The sequence below is a fragment of the Monodelphis domestica genome, chromosome 1, assembly GCF_027887165.1.
Source record: "Monodelphis domestica isolate mMonDom1 chromosome 1, mMonDom1.pri, whole genome shotgun sequence".
NCBI lineage: Eukaryota > Metazoa > Chordata > Mammalia > Didelphimorphia > Didelphidae > Monodelphis > Monodelphis domestica.
In genome coordinates, this window is record NC_077227.1 from 125,887,306 (window position 1) to 125,901,924 (window position 14,619).

Sequence of the window (14,619 nt, forward strand, 5' to 3'; positions counted from 1 at the left end):
TTCTGGTAAAATGTGGTCCAAACTTCCTCTTCCTACCCTAACCCATCAGAAACAATTCATGAGCAAGTCAGTCAAATGTGAGGTTGGGGAAACTAGAACACTGGGTCTAATCATCTTCTCTAACCCATTTTACTCTATATAGCTCTGGTTTTATGGGCACCTTGAACTCCCAGAGTTCACCAGTTAGTGATATGTTTAGAACATAAATTTCCAGGACAGTTTTTAGAGGCTTCTAGGAAAGAGAAATTGGAAACCCAAGCAAGCAGCCATTTGCAAGCTCCAGTCTCAGCTTCCCTATCCCTTCCTCCATGGCTCAACAAGCAAGCTCTAATTGCAGACCATGGAACAGGAAGCAGCCTTCCTGCCTAGCCTGCAAGAACTGATGGGGCATGCATGGTGAGATTTAAGCAGCTGGAAGGAACTTTGCATTTCCCTTCAGTTGCCTATTAAAAAGGGATTAATTCAAAACTGATATCTCTGTTAAGCTGGTGAACACTATCTTCTCCCTTTGGGAGAGGGCTAAGCTGAGGAGGAGAAACTGATTCTGCCTTGGAAATCAGCAGTGAGCCACCACCTTCTTATCCGAGGGAGCTGTTCCCTTCCCTCTTCCACACTTTTCAGCTATTACTTTATTCCTTCCTTTATAAAGAAAAGAAAATTTGGTGACTGCTAAATCCTTGTCTAGTTTGTTTTAATGCTGCACTGGTAAAGATTTGGGGAGAGGGTGGATCTTAGTAAAGGGACTTAAGGTAGAAACCTACTTTGGCAAGTTTAAATATGAAGAGAGAAGAATAGCAGACAGTGACTCCATTTGGAGTCCCAAATGTAATACAGTCATATTGAAATCATACCCTCCTCAGAGCAAGTTTCCATAAAAATCCCATCAGCAATGAGAATATAACAATAATATTATAAGAATTATTCTGTTTTATTTTTGCTACATATATATTGTCTCTGAACAAATACATACATGTGTATATGTGTGTACATATATTTTATTTTTATTAATGCAAATTGTGCTGTAGAGGAAATATAGCTCCTTATAGCAGCCACACACTGGCAAATCCATCGAACCAGGATGAGGATAACTGACAGACAGGCTTAAAACCCATCAGTGAGTTAAGGGGGTGTCTACTTCAAGCATGGGAAGACTTCCAGGGGCAGAAGGGACTGCTTAGAACAATTTGTTTCAATGGTCATGAAGGTGGCTGAAGTAGGGGCTATGGAATACTTAGGGCTTGGTCAGACATCATCGAAGACACCAAAGTCATCCACTGAATCCCTAGTCATCACTAGTCATCCTGGCTTCCAACTCTACCAAGAGAGAGTGAAAGCTTGAAGGAGGAAGAACAATAGCAATAGGCCCTTGAAGCAAAATCAAGCTAAGCCAAAGAAAGGGGGAAACTTGACCATCAGTGAAACCTCTTACTCTGTACTAAAGACATCCCTTGTCCATCAATTGGGAAATGGCTGGATAAATTGCGGTATATGATGGTGATGGGTCCCTCATGGATCATACTCATTCTGACTCCAATGTGAAAAATGGAGGCCAAGAGAGTGTACATGATCCAGCTTGAACCAGTTGTCAGGGCTGATTGTTAAATTTTCCTTGTGAGTATTTATACCATGGAAATCAGTAAATACTACAAGTCTGGGTTTGATGTGGCAACTGAGTTTTTGTGAAACCTTGTTTGCCCCTTATCCTTTGGGAACTTGCACTGGGGAAGTCCCAACCAACCTGTGGCATCCTATTCTAATTTTGAAAGTATTATTGAGGTATTAATATTGTAACCTATGTGCTCATGTATCAGACTCATGGTCATATTATTTCTTGATCATTGTATTTAATTGGCACTCTATTAATTCTGGCCATTCTCTAAACCTACAGCCCAGTGGTCAAGAGAATTCCTGGGCAGGACATTAGCTGCCACAGGGTCCTAGCTCTTACCTTGACAAGTCACATGTTTGATTAACTTCCTCCTCTTTATTGTTTTTAATTTATTTAATTAATTAATTTAGAATATTTTTCCATGGTTACAAGATTCATGTTCTTTCCTTCCCCTTTCTCAACCCCCCTCCCATGGGCAACACACAATTCCACTGGGTTTTACATGTATCATTGATCAAGATCTATTTCCTTATTATTAATATTTGCACTAGGGTGATCATTTAGAGTCCATATCCCCAATCATATCCCCATCAACCCATGTGATCAAGCAGTTGTTTTTCTTCTGTGTTTCTACTCCCACAGTTCTTCCTCTGAATGTGGATAGTGTTCTTTCTCTTAAGTCCCTCAAAAATGTCTTGAATCATTGCATTGCTGCTAGTAGAGAAGTCCATTACATTTGTCAATTGTACCACAGTGTATCAGTCTCTGTGTATAATGATTTCCTGGTTCTGCTCCTTTCACTCTGCCTCAATTCCTGGAGGTCGTTCCAGTTCACGTGGAATTCTTCTAGTTCATTATTCCTTTGAGTACAATAGTATTCCATCACCAACAGATACCACAATTGGTTCAGCCATTCCCCAATCTGAGGGCATCCCCTCATTTTCCAATTTTTTGCCACCACAAAGAGTGCAACTATGAATATTTTGGTACAAGTCTTTTTCCTTATTATCTCTTTGGGGTACAGACCCAACAGTGCTATGGTTGAATCAAAGGGCAGGCAGTCTTTTAAAGCCCTTTGGGCATAGCTCCAAACTGCCATACACAATTAACCTCCTCCTCTTTGATTTTGTGGTTGTCAATTGAGCCAGTGTAAAATCCTATGCCATGTCACATGTTCATTAACTACCTCCCATTCTGCATTCCTTGATTCTCCAATAAAAGACTGGGGACACATGTAGCTCTCTCTCTTTTCCACCATCAGAAGAGTATACATGCTGAAGCCCATGTTGTTGAACTCTTCATCTCTGAGTCTTTCTTCCTTTATCGTGTTTCCTCTCTCAATCGCCTTCACTCATTTCCCCTCAGTTTCTAACTTCCCTTCTCAGATGTCCACCAATGAAGATATTAATTTGTGGCTGCAGGCAGCTACATCAAGTCTTGGGAATTTCTCCCATATTAATCAAAGACCCCTCTCTAGTAGTCCAGCTCCTGGCTAGAAGTGTCTTTTTGTAGCTAGTGTAAAGCATCAGTCTCTTCCTGTCAGTCAAGCCCTGGGCTCCTCATTTCCTTGTATCCATTGTAGAGCTAATCAATCCTATTTCCTGGTCCTTTGTTCCCCCCAAAGGTATATAAAATGCCCCAGTTCTGTTACTCTGGAGAGTCATCTTTGGCAGTGCATTCTCCCAGAGACACAGTTCCCAGAGTCCCAAAGCTTTGCCTCTGTGTAGTATTTAGCGCTTGACTCTGTGTAATGACAAAATACTAAGAACTTGTCTCTTATCCTGATTAAATATTTGGTTTTTATGACTACTTTAGTGGCTCTGTGTTTTTCCAAGTTGACAGATGTATTGTATTGTTGCTTTCTAAATTTAAGAAAGTAATGGAGAAAATGTTAATAATGCATATTAAACTTAAAAGCATGTCATGTATTTTTGGGGAGGGGGAGGAGGTGAGGAAATGATTGTTAAACATTTACCAGCATACCACTGGATGTAGAAGTCTCATCCAGAAAGGATGATAGTAACAGAAACAGAAAGGGGATATTAGTAATAATAGCTAGCATTTTATTGGAAAAAAGGAAACAAGCATTTATTAAGTACCTACTATGTGCCATGTGCTGTACAACTATTCTTATTCCATACTCATAACAACCCCAAAGGGCAGAGGTATTATCATTGTCCCCATTATATAACTGAGGAAACTGAGTCAAACAGACTTGCCCAGTAAGTAACCCACATCTGAACTCAGGTCTTCCTGACTCCAGATCCAGTACTCTTTTCATGGAGCCAGGTATTGACCTCCATAGTGCAGTCACAGGACCATAGAAACAGGAAAGGACTTTAGAAACCATGCAGTCCAACTCCTTCATTTTCTAGATGATGAGACTGAAGACCAGAGGGAGAAAGATGTCCTGCCCAAGGACACACAGATAGTAAGTGGCAGAAACAGGAATTCGATCCCACTTTTGACTCCAAATCTAGGCTTTCAGTGTACCCTCCATCCTTCAGCCTGGGTGCTATGGACGATTCTCAGGTGTCCTCAGCTTCTCTCTATGGATCCCTAGCCTCTTGCCGTCTCTCTTTCCTCCTTCCTATTCCCAGACACCCCGCAGTCCTGGGCCATTACTATGAGCTTCCTTCAGCTTGGCAAGGACCCTGTTTTCTCAGCCTGTTGCCTTGGAAGCGTAAGTGTACTTTCTTAACTCAAAAAAGGGTTCTTTGGTTGAGGGAAACTGCTCTGCAACCCCAACTGAGGAAGGTTGATTTAAGTGCCCTCAAAGTTAAGCTGAGCCAGGTCGATTGTCATGCAAATTTATGCAAATTAAATGAAAGGAAAAGCCACAGGGGAGGGGGTCCTTTGAGTACATCCAAGCTGCAGTCATAACTTAAAGGGACAGGAACCTTGCTATGATTTTTCCCTTCAGTGTACTCAGGAACAGCGAGGGGAATGAAGGCAAAGGAAAGAGGAAGGGATTTTGCACAGGTCTTAGGATCGAGTTTCCCAACAATCTAGCAAGAATGAGGAGGTTGGAGGAGCAGGGACAAGGATGATTTTTGGTGTGGAGAGAGGAACTCCTGTTTATTTCTCCAAACTTATGTCCCTGACTATCTAACAGGCAATCTCCAGCCAAATTATTCTGAGTATTTTTACCTCCCTCTGTTTGCTCCCTTCCCCCTAACTCAATGTCCTTTCCTGCCTCTTGACTTTATTCCTTCTTTTTAGCCCATCTTAAGTCCTGCGTCCTTTGTAAAGCACCCAATGATAGATCTCCTTTCTGATCTCTTGCCATTGGTTCTCCCATTCATTGTGCTACCTTGTGTTAGTTTATGTCTTTATATAAGTGTCTTCTCATGAGAATAATTTACAGTGACCACAATAATGTAAAGAAAAACATCACTGACTTCTGAACTCTGAGCAATGCAACAACCAAACACAATTTCAGAAAACTAATGGAAAAGCATGTCTCTAGGCTCTTACCTGAGAGGTAGGAGACTAGAGGGGAATAATAAAATGTGGCCATTGTGTGGATTTGTTTTGCTTGACTATACTGATTTGTCACAAGGGAGACTGGGGTAGGGGGGTAAGTGGGAAATAACCGTGATGAAAAGAAATGAAAAGAATATCAATAAAGTATAAATAATGAATGAATGAATGAATGAATGTCCTATCTTCTCCAACTTGATTTTGAACTCTTCAAGGGCAAGGACTATGTTTCCTATTTTGTACTCCCTGGCCTGCCTTCACATAATAGGTGCTCAATTTGATGATGATAATAATCATTCACATTTATGAATTTCTTATGGTTTATAAATCTCTTTCCTCAAAACTGTAACCTGAGACTCAGCCCCTACTCTCTCCCACACCCAACTCTGAGCTCAAATAGGCTGAGTCAGCTCTTGGGTACTGACATTCTGAGGGTCATTCCTATTTGGGGTCTTTTATCTCGATTCAGATTTTACTCCAGGATAATCTCCAAAAATTGCTCATGTCTAAATTTCTGTAAATATAGGTATAAAGATTTCCCAGTCCTGTATAAGTATTTGAGGTAACAAATGAATCAGGCACAAAATAGTCTTTATTTCATAGAAATAGTAATAGAACGCTATAAGATAGAAAGGAGTCACAAAGGGCAGGTAGGTGACTCAGTGGATAGAGCCAGATCTGAAGATGGGAGATCCTGGTTTCAAATTGAGCTGTGTGACTCTGACCAAGTCACTTAACCCCAATTGCTTGGCCCTTACTGTCCTTCTAACTTAGAACTGATACTTAATATTGATTCTAAGACAGAAGGGAAGGAAGGAAGGAAGGAAGGAAGGAAGGAAGGAAGGAAGGAAGGAAGGAAGGAAGGAAGGAAGGAAGGAAGGAAGGAAGGAAGGAAGGAAGGAAGGAAGGAAGGAAGGAAGGAAGGAAGGAAGGAAGGAAGGAAGGAAGGAAGGAAGGAAGGAAGGAGAAGGAAGGAAGGGAGGGAGGGAAAAAAGATTCATAAACAGAAATAGAAAAGACAAGGTACGTGTAGTACTTCCCCTGAGAAAGTCATGAACTTGGGATGTCCATCGGGGCAATATTCTGACAATCTAAGGAATCCCTAGGTCTCTTAAAGAATCTATGCATTTTCTCTCAGACTAATAGTGTCCCCTACTATTTGGTCTATCCTTTGGGAGAAGTGAACAAATGGACTTGGCTCATTTATAAGGGAAATATATTTAAGGACAGCTGGACAAGTAGCCTCTTTCCCATTTGACCAGCTCTGTCCTAATCCTGGGAGATGGCAATGATTTGACACTTATTCCTCCCCTTGATGTACCTTTATCTCTTATTGGTCCTCCATCAGCAGGCACCATGTTGATGAAACTCTTGAGCTATGATGTTTAGGAAATACCTTTCTCCCTTGAATTTGAAGTTATTTTTGAGACAATCCCCAAAGTTGGTACTACCCAAGAAATTTTCCTTTTCTAGCTAGAAGGCTAGATTCTGGGATAACACTACCTAGAAAATTGTCCTTCTCTAACTAAAAGGAAAGGTTCTAAGACTCCAATTTAGGATTACGAAGGGGAAGGAGAAAGGAGAAAAGCAATTTTACATCAGTTTTTTATCTAATTTTATTTCTTTAATTACATGTATAAACAATTGTCGAAAATTATTTTCTGACATTTTGCAATTCAGATCTTCTCTCTCTCTATCCCCCACTTCCTCTGATATAGGTTATATCAGTGCTTTCATTCAATAGCATTTCCACATTCCCTGTGTCATGACTGAAGACACATATTACACATACAAAAAAAAAAAAAAAACCTTGTGAAGTAAATAAAGTGAAGGATAGAGTGCTTTGATCTGCAATCAGATTCTAACAGTTCCTCCTTTGATTATAGATAGCATTTTTTTTGTCATGAGTCCCTTGGAGTTATCTTGAAACTTTACTTTGCTGACAATAGTTTAGTCCATCACAGATAACCATCATATAATATTTCTGTTACTATATATACTGTTCTGATTCTACTCACTTCACTTTGCATCAATTCATGTAAGTCTTTACAGGCTTTTCTGAATGCATCCTGCACATCATTTCTTATGGCAAAATAGTTTTCCATTACAATTGTGAAAATTAACACTAGCCTGTACCCTTTTCTTTGTTATTCTAAGATTAACTTTGGATTTTAAAGCAAAGGATCTTATTTCTGAACCTCTGAACTGTATGCCTCTGAGGCAATGGAAGACATCTTCATATAATGTTGGAAGATGTCATACCAGTGCTCTGCAACCATTCTAAGGCCTGAGTGGTGACTCCTGGCATCCAGAAGATCTTCTGATCTGGACTCAGGTCAGACTCCACCAAATCAGAGGGGCTCAAAAAAAAAAGAGATATCACTAGGAGCATAAACTGGAGAAAGAGAAGGAAGGACCCCTCTTTTGCCTCAAAACCAAGGACAGAGGAGGTAGCTAGGAGAGTGTAGGTAGGGCTGTGATGTGACTGCTCAGCTGTCTTGAGGATGTAGGGTTGGAGAGTACCAGCATGGGCAAGGTGGCTCAGGGATAGCTAAAGGAGCCCCAGCACACAAAAATAAGCATCTGGCCATATGTGGTTGGTGCCTTCTTTTTCTGTGACCTGCTTTTTTGTAATTTAATAAAAAATTATAAATTAAGATATATAGTCTCCAGAGAATTTTAATCTTAACACACAACCATATGCCACAGCTTGGGAACAAGCATTTATTAAGGCATTTACTAAGCACCTACTATGTGCCAGCCACCGTGCCAAGCATTTTACAAATATTACCTCATTTAATCCTCACAACAACTCTAGGAGGTGAGTGCTATTATGGTCTCCTTTTCATAGTTGAGGAATAGGAAGCAGACAGATATTCAGTGACTTGCCCAAGATCACATAGCTAATAAGTGCCTGAGGCTGGATTTTAATTCAAGTTACCCTGACTCTAGACTCAGCACCACCAGCTGCCTTCTTGAGAAGAGGGGAGAGATGGAGGGAGGAGGAAAAGAAAAGAATAAGATGTAGATTTTTGGACATTGCCAATATAAGAATTTTTTGTTTCTCTTGGTTATAATTTATTACATACAATAAATTACATTTATTTTTGTTATGTTATACATTATATTATGATATATAAAAATAAATGGCAACTCAAAAAAGAGACTCCATCTTCCCCAGGGTTCTAATCAGTCATTTTGGGAACAGCTCTAGTCCCTGAAACCCAAACCTTGTTGTCTGGACAGGCATGAATGGCATGTTAATACTCTCCATGTGGAGTTGCCCATCAGATGCTTTGAAGGTTCACTATGCCATAAGCTCACCAACCTGATTAGGAAGCTCATTAAAGCGATCCGAGAACTCCTTGATGAGTTCCTCCTCCTATAACAACACAGTGAGCAAGTTTATCATTATTTTTAGTTGTATTATTCCATTTATAAATAAGAGAACTGAGGAGGCCTACAGAATATAAGTACCTTGAGGGCAAAGATGGTGTCCCACCACCTAGCACAGTATACAAAGGAAGCGCTCACATGTTTGTTGATTACAGCTGAAGAGGAATTGTGATTTGTCAGTGGTCCGGTAATTGACAAGCCTTAGAGCCAAGACTCAAATCCAGCTCCTCTGGATACCACATTCATCCGTGCTAGGCTCCTAGGTAAGCAGGCCCCCCTCCCCAAGTTCCTGGAGAGAGAGCTACAGAGCTATAGTTCATCTATGACAAATCTTGCTCATAATAGATAGAGGCAGAAAGGGATTAAAGATCATGCCATGATAGATAAAGAAGTAGAAAAGACATCAGAGAGTCTGGCATGAAGGGAGGGAAGGGAGCCTGAAATGGAATCCATTGGGACTTTCCTAGGATGAAGAAGAGAAGCTGGCTTACTTGAGAAAAGCAAAAAAGCCAACTCTAGACATCTGGCAAGAATCAAGGAACACCAACCAGGAAGGCATCAAGAGGGGAAATTTGAGGTTAATAGGAAAAGGGAGTCTCTAAATACAGTGAGATTCTGAGGGAGACAATCTCCTTTGAACAGGCCTAAGAAATGGCCCTTATGCCAAGTCCCAAGACAGAGGCCCCAGAGAACTCAGGCCAGGCTTGCTCTAATAAAGCCTACAAAGTTGCCAAACAAAGAGCCAATGGCTGATTGCCCTCTGGGGTAATCAGTCCAATGGGACCTTGGCCAGGGAGGATAGAATTGGCTGGATATTGTTACTGATTTCAATAGGTTCATTAAAGTTCAACAGCTGGTAGCTCTTCTCATTTTTAAAAAATTACAACATTTAAAAGTAAATCCAATTAGCAAATTTATAATTAATTGCTGAATAAGAACAATGAAGAGGAGGCAGCTGGGTAATTCAGTGGATTGAGAGCCAGGTCTGGAGATGGGAGGTCCTAGGTTCAAATGTGACCTCAGATACTCCCCAACTGTGTGACTCTGGGCAAGTCACTTAACCCCCATTGCCTAGTCTTTACCCCTCTTCTGCCTTGGAACCAATACTTGAAACCAATACATAGTATTGGTTCCAAGACGGAAGGTAAGGGTTTTATTTTTTTTTTTTTTTAATGGAGAGAGTTCCAGTCTTGGAGTCTGGAAGACCTGGATTCAAATTTCACTTCTAATTTTTATTAGCTCTGACCAAGTCTCAATGTCCTCATCTGTAAAAGAGGGATAATAATGCCTACACAACTTATTCAATTCAAACATCATTTATTATGTGCACTAAGTGACTAGAAGTTTTTTTTTTTTTTAAAGGGCAAAAGGAAAAGCGTTTAGTGCAGCTAAAAGGAGACTGGCCTGGTGGTAATCTCTTCTCTCTCTCATGACTACTCTTTATTGGTTCTAAGTGGTTAGGACTAGGCAATGGGAATTAGGGTATTTGCCCAGGATCACACAGCTAGGAAGTATCTAAGGTCACATTTGAACCCAGCACCTCCCATCTTCTGGCTTGGTTCTCTATCCACTGAGCCACCTAGTTGCCCCCTTAATCTCTTTATAAATCTTATCTCGTTTTATCTTTACAACATCCCTGGTGTTATAATGATCTCAATTTCACAACTGAGGAAACTGAGGTAGAGAGAAATGAAGCAATTTGCCCAGGGTCATGCCGCCACTAAGTGCCTTGAGCAAGATTTAAATCTGACTCCAGGGCCCGGACTCTATGCACCAGCTCCACTTAATGGCCTCTACATGCCAAAAATGAAAACAGAGCTTACCCTGGAGAAGCTTTCAGCCTACTGGAGAGAAACATGTACAGTACAAGTGCATGTAAATATAAAATATATGCAGAATAACTTCAAGGCTGAAGGGGTCCTAAACTGGTGAAATAGGAAATACCTCGGATCAGGGGACGCTTGACAGGTCAGGATAGGTAGCATTCTACGGGAAGGACAGCTACAGCTATCCAAAGGCTCCTAGACATCTATGGAGAATAGCAAGTAGGGACATTGATTTGGAACACTGGGTTCTCCAGTTCCTGAGGGGGAGTAATATGAGATAAGTTTGGAGATAGGTTGGAGCCAGATAGACCAAAAGGCTTAGGCTGTGGTGATGCTCAGCTGAGATAATGTATTTGTAATAGCTCACTCTTAATGAGAACTCTCCAACTCAGCTCCAGCCACAAAGATGGGGCAAGGATGCTGCTTGCTGTTCATCAGAGAAATCTCCAAAAAGTCCGATTCTGAGGGGACTCGGGGATGGCATCCCATGGCATCCACTTCCAAAAGGAAGAAAAAGAGATGGAGAGTTGCAAAGGAAAAGGGAGTCCTGGGGTGTTGCTGGGAAATCTTGATTAGGGGCACAAGGAGAGAGGATGTAGACGTTTAGAAATATGCAGATGTTCACACGTGTGAACAAAGACAAAGAAGAAAACTCCAGGCTATGATCACAGAGAGGGGGCAGAACAGCGAGCACAGGGATCCATATTCCCATGGCACCCTCTAACCCAGGAGTCCCAGTAGAGCAGATTTTCCTAGATCCAAGCCAAGAGACTTCAGCAGATTTCACCGTGTCCCCAGAGGCGATTGATTAGTGGGTCTTCTTGCTATCTACAGAGAGCATATTGAGAAGACACGAGTGAACTTGTAAATTTTCTTGGTAGGTTTCTATCCTGCCCAACATCTGGAGATGTGTATGGAAATTTCTGTATGGAAATAGCGGATGATTTCACTACTTGATTCCCTCTTATTGTTTATATTGTTTTATATCTTAAGAGCTCTTTGATACTGTTGAATAACAACAAAATAGTATTTGATCTTGGTGCCTCTTCTTGTATGCTGCCATTAGAGAGAACATTATCCTGAATGGGGTTCAGCCCACGATTTTCATAACCAATTACCCAAAACAGTCACACAGACCCTGGGAAAAATATCAAGGGGTGCAGAATCAGTGTTTTTTGAGACTTCAGGCATAAGTTATTACTCAGGTAAGGCACTATGGATACTTTAAAGTGCTATAAAAATAGCCCTGTTATTATTACATTACATTACTTAACAATGACAAACTTTACAAAATTAGTATCTTTATACTTTATATACATCATTGCTTTACATTTAAATATATGTTTCCTGATTACATATTCAATTTATAGTTCATACGTTCTACATTCCATAAATAAACTAAGTGATGTGATATAATATGTTGTTATATTTCTAAGATGATAAAGTTTATGGTAGAACTACAAAAAGAGCTTTTAGGAAATAGTAGATATAAATTCATATTTTCTCAGAAGGTTCTTTTCCTGAAGGAAAAAAGGAAAAAAAAATATTTCCCCCCTTATCTCAGCATTCCCTCTTTCCCTTTGCCCTCCATAACTTTACCATTTGCAGAAATGGAGCATCTCTGTTTTCTACTTGAGGCAGAGCTGAAGATGCGGTAAGGGGTGTGGAGCTGGAGTCCCAGGGAACCTGGATTCCATGGCTGCCTCCCATGCTTCTAGTGAAGAACATTTAGCCTCCCGAGTCTGAGCCTCAATTTCCTCATCTGTGAAATGAGGGATCATTTACTAAACAAAAATATAAGGACTCCTTACCTATAAGACACTACATAAAAGTCTAAGGCTGTAAAACACTATATATAAAAACTATTAGGCTGTGGGGCTCTCCTCTCCTCCATCTCTTCTCTTCTTCCTCCCTTCTAAATGGGATTTAGAAGCTAGAGGCTCTGTCCTTCAGAGCCCAGCTCAAGCCCTATCTCCTCTGACCACCCCAGTCCATTTTCCTCTTCTCCTTTTCCCAAAAATCCTCGCGTTCTCGCTCTGGCATTTAATTCTCTGAGCACAGTTTGTATTCTTACTTAGCTGCTCCACATATTTAAGTGTCCTTTGCTCATTTAGACTAGAAGGTCCTTGGAGGCAGGAACAATGGTTTTTTTTATGTCTTTTGTTTATCTCCCGGGGCTTAGAACCGTGCTGGGTCCCTAACAGCCTCCCACAGAACAACTTTCGATTGAACTGAAATCATTTGGTTTCCAATTGGAGCTGCAGCTAAGGGTCTTGCCCCGGGCTCAAGCATGCCCATCTTTGTCGTCTCCAGGCAGCCTCGGGGGATAACCCTGTTAGGGTAATAGAGAATTCACAGCACAAACATTTCTTGACCTTTTACAAGTTTAATCCACTTCAAGGAGTACCTACTCTGTTCCAGGCACTGTGTTAAAGCTGGGACCCAGGAATTTACCAAGTAGTGGGAAGGCTACAACATGCACACAGATGAATTGCATATGAGAAAGAATGCACTAGGGACCAAAGAGAGAAAAAGGCAACCTTTTTGATCTTTGGTCCCTAGTGCAGTCCCTTCAAGCTAAGGATAAAAGGCAAGACTTTGTGGCCCCCGAGCTGGGCCTTGAAGAAAGAACAGAATTGCAACAGATAGAAAGAAATTGCACGAAACTGTGCAGGACAAGGTTCCCAAATACAAAGGAAGCAGAGGACAGAAAGAGCTAGGAACATCTAGCGGCGATTTGACTAGAACAAAGAGTACAGGAAAGGCTTACTTACTCAAGCATATAACCGCGGCCTCCACAGTTTCCTCAGGAAGGCTATTTGGGAGAGAAGGATCTGTCTTTGCTTTTCTTTAAAAAAAGAAAAGCTTTATTAAAGCTTTTTGGTTTCTATAGCTACCTAAAACAATCCCCAACTGCAAGGGCAGGTCTTCCAACAGACAGCTATCCTAGGTTCAGGGTACTCAGTGGGCCCACACTCCCAAACCAATAACTACAAGCCTTCTCAGATGTGGATTTTGATAGTCAGGCAGAGGACCCAATTTGTTCAAAACAAAGGCGTTTGTTTACTAGGGAGGGCAGAGATCAATGAATTGGAAATGCAAATAAAAAAACTTGAAAGCGAACAAATTAAAAACCCCCAGAAGAAAAGCAGATTAGAGATCCTAAAAATTTAGGGAGAAATTAACAAAATCGAAAGTGATAGAACTATTGAACTAATAAATAAGACTAGAAGCTGGTACTTTGAAAAAACAAACAAACAAACCAAAGGTGACCGCCCACGCATGAAAGAATGAATGAAAAAGGATCATTAAACACTTTAAAATGTGAAGAACTGTGCTAAAGTAGAAACACTAAACCAAAGGGAGCTCCCGCCTTCAAAGAGCTAATGTGTATTGTCTCCTCCATTAGGGAAAAAAAAACTCTTTGAAGGCAAGAAGGGTCACTTTTGATACTTAGGGAATGGAGAGTGAATCATAAAAGAGGCTAATACAACTAGTTAGAAACTACAGCAAAGTTGATTTAATATGGCTTCACAGCTGAGGTAGGAGGACCTTGGAAAGAATATTCACACCATTGCAAAGTAGCTAGCCAGGCTACTGAAAAGATGGTTGGGGAATAGAGTGTAAAGCAAATGTGTTTTGAATCCCTAGCATGGAAGGGTAGGCATACAAAAAGTAGGAATAGTCAAGGTTGGCACAGTTGTGGAAAGATGGGCATACTTATGCATTGTTGGTAGAGCTGTGGATTGGTAAAAAAAAAAATTCTGAAAAGCAATTTAGAATTACGAAAATAAAGCTACTAAAAATGTCCATTCTGTTTAGCTTAGAGATTCTACTTCTAGGCATATAGCTCAAGTAGATCACTGACCTCCCAAAAAATCTCTAGACATCAAAATATCTATAGCAGTATTTTCTATGATGGGAAAGAAAAGCAAACAAACTAGATGTCCATTGTTTGAGGAATGACTAAACAAACTGTGGCACATGAATATAATAATTTACTGGGCTGTAAAAAAAAGAGAACTTGATAAATATAGAAAATCATGGAAAGAAAACAGAGACAGAAAAACAACATATACAATAACAACACAAATAGGAAAAAAAAACAACCATAAAACAGTTGAAATTGAATGTTACAAAATTATAAAGAACAAATTTGACCCTAAAGAAGAGGTAAGAGTTGTAAAGGTGAGTACACAGGTTGTTTTTTTTTCTTTTTTCCCTCTTTTTAAAAAATTCTTTGTTGTAGAGGAAAAACAAATGACTTATCATTTGTTTATATGGATCTATGATGGGGGAGTTGGT

The 14,619-nt window shown here is 40.4% G+C and overlaps 1 long non-coding RNA gene across 1 annotated transcript in view; it reads right to left on the minus strand.

Annotated features, from left to right (window-relative positions):
* Nucleotides 1-13,635, minus strand: part of LOC103099934 (uncharacterized) — a 33,586-nt gene extending 19,951 nt beyond the window's left edge. The window contains exons 1-2 of the long non-coding RNA XR_001626835.2: nucleotides 13,089-13,635; nucleotides 11,914-12,076 (exon numbers count right to left, since the gene is read on the minus strand). This is a non-coding gene — a long non-coding RNA (uncharacterized LOC103099934). The remainder of the gene's footprint in view (nucleotides 1-11,913; nucleotides 12,077-13,088) is intronic.
* Between the last annotated feature and the right edge of the window lie 984 nt (nucleotides 13,636-14,619).